The sequence below is a fragment of the Mus pahari genome, chromosome X (assembly GCF_900095145.1).
Source record: "Mus pahari chromosome X, PAHARI_EIJ_v1.1, whole genome shotgun sequence".
Lineage (NCBI taxonomy): Eukaryota > Metazoa > Chordata > Mammalia > Rodentia > Muridae > Mus > Mus pahari.
In genome coordinates this window covers 91,615,005-91,620,841 of record NC_034613.1, presented here as the reverse complement: position 1 = coordinate 91,620,841, position 5,837 = coordinate 91,615,005, and the positions used below count along the sequence as shown (strand labels likewise).

General features: G+C 44.8%; 1 protein-coding gene across 13 annotated transcripts in view; it reads left to right on the top strand.

Moving 5' to 3' along the window:
- Nucleotides 1-5,837, top strand: part of Atrx (ATRX chromatin remodeler) — a 141,714-nt gene that overhangs the window by 3,116 nt on the left and 132,761 nt on the right. The window contains exon 1 of one of the 13 annotated variants that reach the window (XM_029534444.1): nucleotides 116-131. The exons of the other annotated variants lie outside the window; for them this stretch is intronic. The gene's annotated coding sequence lies outside the window, so the exon portion shown is untranslated. Of the gene's footprint in view, nucleotides 1-115; nucleotides 132-5,837 lie in introns of those variants that run through there. 13 annotated transcript variants of the gene reach the window in all.

Below are 5,837 nucleotides of genomic sequence, written 5' to 3'. Positions count from 1 at the left end.
AGCTCCAGGGGCGGGGAGGGGGAGGGGCGGCGGGAGGAAGTGAGATCCTGGGACTAGCGAACCCCAATGGTCGCCTCCACTGGAAGTCCTCCTTCTCTCCGCGGCTCCGGGAGGAGAGCCGAGCTTTAGAGGTAGGAGAGTCGGGAAGGTGCCCGGAGGAGAAGGTGTCTTAGCTTTTTCGTCCCCCCGACTCCAGATCCTGGAGGGTTATCTTGGGGATTCCTCCTGGGCGGCTGAGGCAGAGAGCGGCCAGTCTAATGCCGGCTTTTGCTTTCTGAGAACGGGGCGGCAGGCAGACACTACTTTGCAGCAGAAGTCCGGTTTTTGACGGGACACCCGTCGGTTCCCACCCACCCCCCCCTGCGGGTTGGGACACGTTCCGTGAAGGAGTTAGACGGTGTTTTTATTTATTTGTTCCACGAGGCATGTGGAGCGGGTTAACGGGGATTCGCCAGAAGATTTATTGCAAAGGTAGAAGAGAGCCCAGGCCCTGTTAAGCGATCAAATACGTTGACGATTCAGGCTGTTTTATCCAGGCGTTTCTGATTCGCTTCTTGACTGTTTGGAGTAGTTAATCTGAAATGGATACCGCTTTTATGCAGATACCTTGCTTTTTTTTAGACAGTTTGATATTTGACCTTTTAGCCCAAGATTGAATTCAGTGATTTTTCTTTATTCTAGGATGGGATGCAAGCTTGGTGAATAGTGGCAAAACAAAATTACAGGTAGCGTGGATCATAATTGCATCTGAAATTGGCAAAATGTGCCGTTGAGTGACTAGGACAGCATGGTTTTGAGCACTTTAGATTGTAGAATTTGAGAACGAGCCTATCCGATTATTTTCTACCTTAACAGCGCATAGATGCTCTCTTTACTTAGGGAAAATATACTTCAGTTCTTAAAATACAGACACTTAGTTGTGTAAAGATCATTGCCTTTATGAATTTGTGTTAACTGACCCAAATCTTTTTTTTTTAAAAAAAAAAATGGAATATTGAGCAGTCTTGACTGGTTAATACCAGGCATTCATGTTCATTTACTTGAACGGACTACCTTACAGTTCAATATGACTTCTAGGTTTTACTTCATTTCTTAGTTGTCTGTATTTAAAAACCATAGTTGCTTCTTTGTGAATGGTGAAGGTGAATACTGAAGGATTTGAAGCCAGCCTGACTCAAAGCTAAAAATCTCCAAATAGAAAACAGATGTTGCCTGTATCCTCTTACCTATCAGGAGGCGGAGGAAGTTCAAGACTAGCCTGGTCAACATCGGATGGCTGTCTCAAAGGGAAAAATACATAAGTTGTATTTGGATTTTCATCCTTCCTTTCTTTCCTTCATTTTGAGACATGTAAACCAAACTGGCTTTGAACTGAAGGGTAATCACAAACTTCCCAGGGCTGGCATTACAGGTGGCACCATGCTGGGTTTTGCTAGGTTGGAGATTGAGCCTAGAACTCTTGTATGTGTTAAGCAGGCGTGCTTCCAACTGAGCTCCCCCCTCTCCCCTTCTCTTTTCCATTCTGGGAATCTTGTGCCTCTGTGCTAACTCACTACACTCTAAGGCTGCACAGCCTGCCCTCCTTTTGCATTTTATTTTGAAACAGTTTCACTAAATTGACCAGGTTGGCCCTTGGTTCCTGTCTCACGTTCTCCAGTATCTGGGACTTCCGACACAGAATTTGGCACAACTGCCTCGGGCAACTCCTCCCCCTTTCTTTAGGATGAAGAAATTATGCATATTACTTTATACTGGATTTTTCTTTGTTTATTACTGACCTTAAGTTTTTTTATATCCTGGTGATGATAATAAATAAAATTGAGTACTTACTGTTCCTTGCATAATTTACGGATTTTAAAGTTACATTTAGTGTGTGTGTGTGTGTGAGAGAGAGAGAGAGAAAGAGAGAGAGAGAGAGAGAGAGAGAGAGACAGACAGACAGACAGACAGACCTACCTACAGGGGTCAGAGAGTGTGTTCTTCCTTTCACCATGTGGGTGCAGGCGTTAGAACTCAGGTTCCCAGTGTTAGCAGCAAACACGTTCTCCCCACTGAGCCATCTTGCCAGTCCACTTGTATACTTTATTTTTAAAGGTGTATCTTCCTTCTATTTATGTGTTTGTCTGTGTATTTACATGTGTGTGGGTGCTGGGGGAGACGGTGTCTTACTCACTTGTTCCGTTACTGTGAACCACAGCTACTCTGATTTAAACATTTGATTGGCAGCTTGCTTACAGTTTCAGAGGTTTAGTTCATTATCATCATAGCAGGGAACACTTCCGTTTCCTGGCTCCTTTCAGCTTTGCTGACTGCCTCACACTTTTCTCTTGGGCTGCTTTCATGCCTGGTCTTCCGCTTCCCTTTGAAGGTATCTCACAACTCTGGCATCTCCAACATATTGGGGTCTCTTCACAGCGTCACACACCGGCCTCTCTCTAGGTCTCCACATACGGACACCCCTCCCACAAGCTGGGCTTCGGTGGCTTATCCTGGGTCACAGGAGGTTCCATAATTCCTTTCTTGTCTCCAGAACCTCATGGCCAATGCTGCCAAATTCTGCTGCTTGCTGGGCCTGGAACCGGTCCCCCTCCCCTTCAGTTACATTTGTATCAGCTTTCTGTTGTTCCTGGTTTCCTTCTCTGCTGCAGCTTTACAATTCCCCCTCAGGCAGAGGAAATGGAGTTGGGTGGGACATCTTGCCCTGAGGATTCCCTTTAGCTTCGGGCTTGTCTTTAAACTTTGTATCTAGTATCTCCTTGAGCACTGAACTGCATTCCATTACACTCTCTGGCGCTTCCTTTCCTTTGAAACTGTGTATTTCATGTTTCTTTTTTCCAGGTTGCTCCTTTTCATTATAGATCTGCATAAGAATGATAACTAATAACCACACTAGGTCAGTCAGTATGGTCAATAGTCGTCTGTCTTAAAGTCTCCTCTGCCAGTGGCATTAATCTAAAACTCTTCAGTTTATCTTTGGGCTGGTTTTTAGGACAAGGACAAAATGTCACAAGAATAGTTTCTAGGCTACTTACTAGTATTCTCCTCCACTTAAACTTGACTTGTCATATAGTTCAAATCTCCCTCAGCACTGTCTTCCAAGCACCTAATAGGGATGGCCCCTTAAGCCCTTCTTAAAATGTCCAACCGATTTTCTAGTCCAAAGCCCCAAACTGTCCTCCAGCAACCAGCATGGTCAGGCCTGTCACAGCAATACCCAACTCCCTGGGATTAAATTCCTTTTTTTTTTAAAAAAAATCATTTATTTTTATTTTCAATTTATTTATTTATTTATTTATTTATTTAGGTTTTTCCAGACAGGGTTTCTCTGTATAGCCCTGGCCGTCCTGGAACTCACTTTGTAGACCAGGCTGGCCTCGAACTCAGAAATCCGCCTGCCGCTGCCTCCCGAGTGGTGGGATTAAAAGCATGCGCCACCACGCCCGGCTTTATTTTTATTTTCTGTGCATTGGTGTTTTGTATGTAAGTCTTCGTGAGGGTATTTTATCCTCTGGACTAGAGTTACACAGTTGTGAGCTGTCTTTTGAGTGCTGGGAATTGAACCTGGGCCCTCTGGAAGAGAGGCCAATGCTCTTAACTGGTGAGCTATCTCTCCAGATCCCCGGTTCCAACTTCTGTTTTAGTCACTGTTCTGTTGCTGTGAAGAGGCCCCATGACCACAGAAACTCTCAGAAAAGAAAGCCTTTAGTTGGGAGCTTGTTTACAGTTTCAGAGTCTTAGCATGGTCTGAGTACGGCTGAACTCGTAGCAATAGCCTAGAGCTACATCCTGATCTGTAGGCAGGGAGGGAGAGACAGGCACACAGAGATTGCCTGGACCTGGCATGGGCTTTAGAAACCTCAAAGCCCACACTCCAGAGATGCCACACACCTACTCCTCAAATAGTCACTTCCTAATTAAACATTCCAATATGTGAGCCTTTGCGAGCCATTCTTACTCAAATCACAAGGCCGGAAGAGTCTTTTAAGAGGCTTCTGGGTCCCTTGAAGCTAGAGTTACAGGCAGCTGTGAACTGAACTCTGGTTTTCTACAAGAGCTCTTAAATGCTGAGCCAACTCTCCAGACCCAATTTGTACATTGATTTTCAGAATACTACTCCATCTCCCCGTTTTGCAGAGGAGGAAACAGAATGTAATAGAAATTTTACAACTTGTAGTTCTGTTTTGTTCTTTCTTTTGGTTGAGAAAAGGTCTCAGTCTGTATGTGGCCCACCATAGCCTTAAACTCAGTTGGTAGTCCCAATTCAGCTTCCCTAGTGCTAGGATTATAGGTATGGACCACCACTCCTGACTTCAGGAATTGAATTCCTTTAATGAATTTACAGTTGTGTGTGTGTTTGCCTGTGGCAGCCAAAATCTGGATCCCGTGGAATTGGAGTTATAGGTAAGCTGTGACACAGGTACTGGGAACTAGGGATCTCTGAAAGCTGAGCCATTTCCACCACCAAGAGTTTTCTCCTGAAGGAATTAGTGTTTGCTCTCTTATGCTCTCCTCTGCCCTCCTCTCCTCTGCTCTGTTCTCCTCCCCTCCCCCCTCTTCACCCTTTATTTCCCCTCCCTCCCCTTCCTTGCCCTCTCCTCCCTCCCCTCTCCTTTCCCCCTTCTCCCCTCTCCTCTCTCCATTCCTTCCCTCCCTTCTCCTCCCCCCTCTCCTCCCTTCTTCTCCCTCCCCTCTCTCATTCACTCCTCTCCCTCCCTCCTCCCCCATCTCTTTCCCTCTTCTCTCCTCCCCTCCCCTCCTCTCTCCTCTCCCCTCTCCCTCCCCTCTCATCCACTCTACTCCCCTCCCCTCCTTCTCCCCTTCCCTTCCCCCTCCCCCTCCCTTTCTTTTTTCTCCAGGGTTTTTCTGTGTGGTTCTGGTTTTCCTGCCCCAGAATTTGCTGTGTACACCTGGCTGGCTTCGAGAGATCTGCTTGCCTCTGCCCCCAGAGTGCTGGGATTAAAGGCATGTCCTACTCCAGCTACCCTTTCTTAGTGCCCTTATAAAAGGGTTTTTTTAGTTATTATTATGTGCATTGGTGTTTTGCCTGCATGTATTGTCTGTGTGAGGGTATCAGATCCCCTGGAATTGGAGTTACAGACACTTGTGAGCTGCTATGTGGGTGCTGGGAATCGAACCCCGGTCCTTTGGAAGAGCAGTCAGTGCTCTTAACTGCTCAGCCTTCTCTCCAGCCTCTTAGTGTCTCCTTGAGCTGGATTTTGGCCATTTTATTTTAGGCTCAAATTTTTTGATAAAAGTAGTTTTTTTTTCTCTCAGCTGTTTTTAATATACTGCAATTCACCTTTTACATTTAAATATACAATATAGTGAAGTAAGTGATCAAACATTTAATTCCAGGAATGTCTTAAAATATGCAGTACAACCATTGTAAATAACCATTTATGTAGACCCAATGGTGGGCTTGCAGAGGCAGAGAGAGAGAGAGAGAGAGAGAGAGAGAGAGAGAGAGAGAGAGGGAGAGGCAGAGAGAAAGTAGGAGAAAAGCTTACTTCTAATTTTTTACTTGTATTTACAACAACAACAACAACAACAACAGCAACAAAAAAACAACAAAAAAAAAAGAAAAAAAGAAGTGTTCTAGGGCTCTGTGGTAGAAAAATGCCCAATATTGGCAAGAGCCAGGAAAATTTAAAAGATAACTTGGCTAAATTATATGCTAAATTATATGCTGAATAATCAGTGGCTTACCTTTAAGACCTTTCCTTTCCTTTCCTTTCCTTTCCTTTCCTTTCCTTTCCTTTCCTTTCCTTTCCTTTCCTTTCCTTTCCTTTCCTTTCCTTTCCTTTCCATGTATGTAAAGACATACAAAATATTCATAT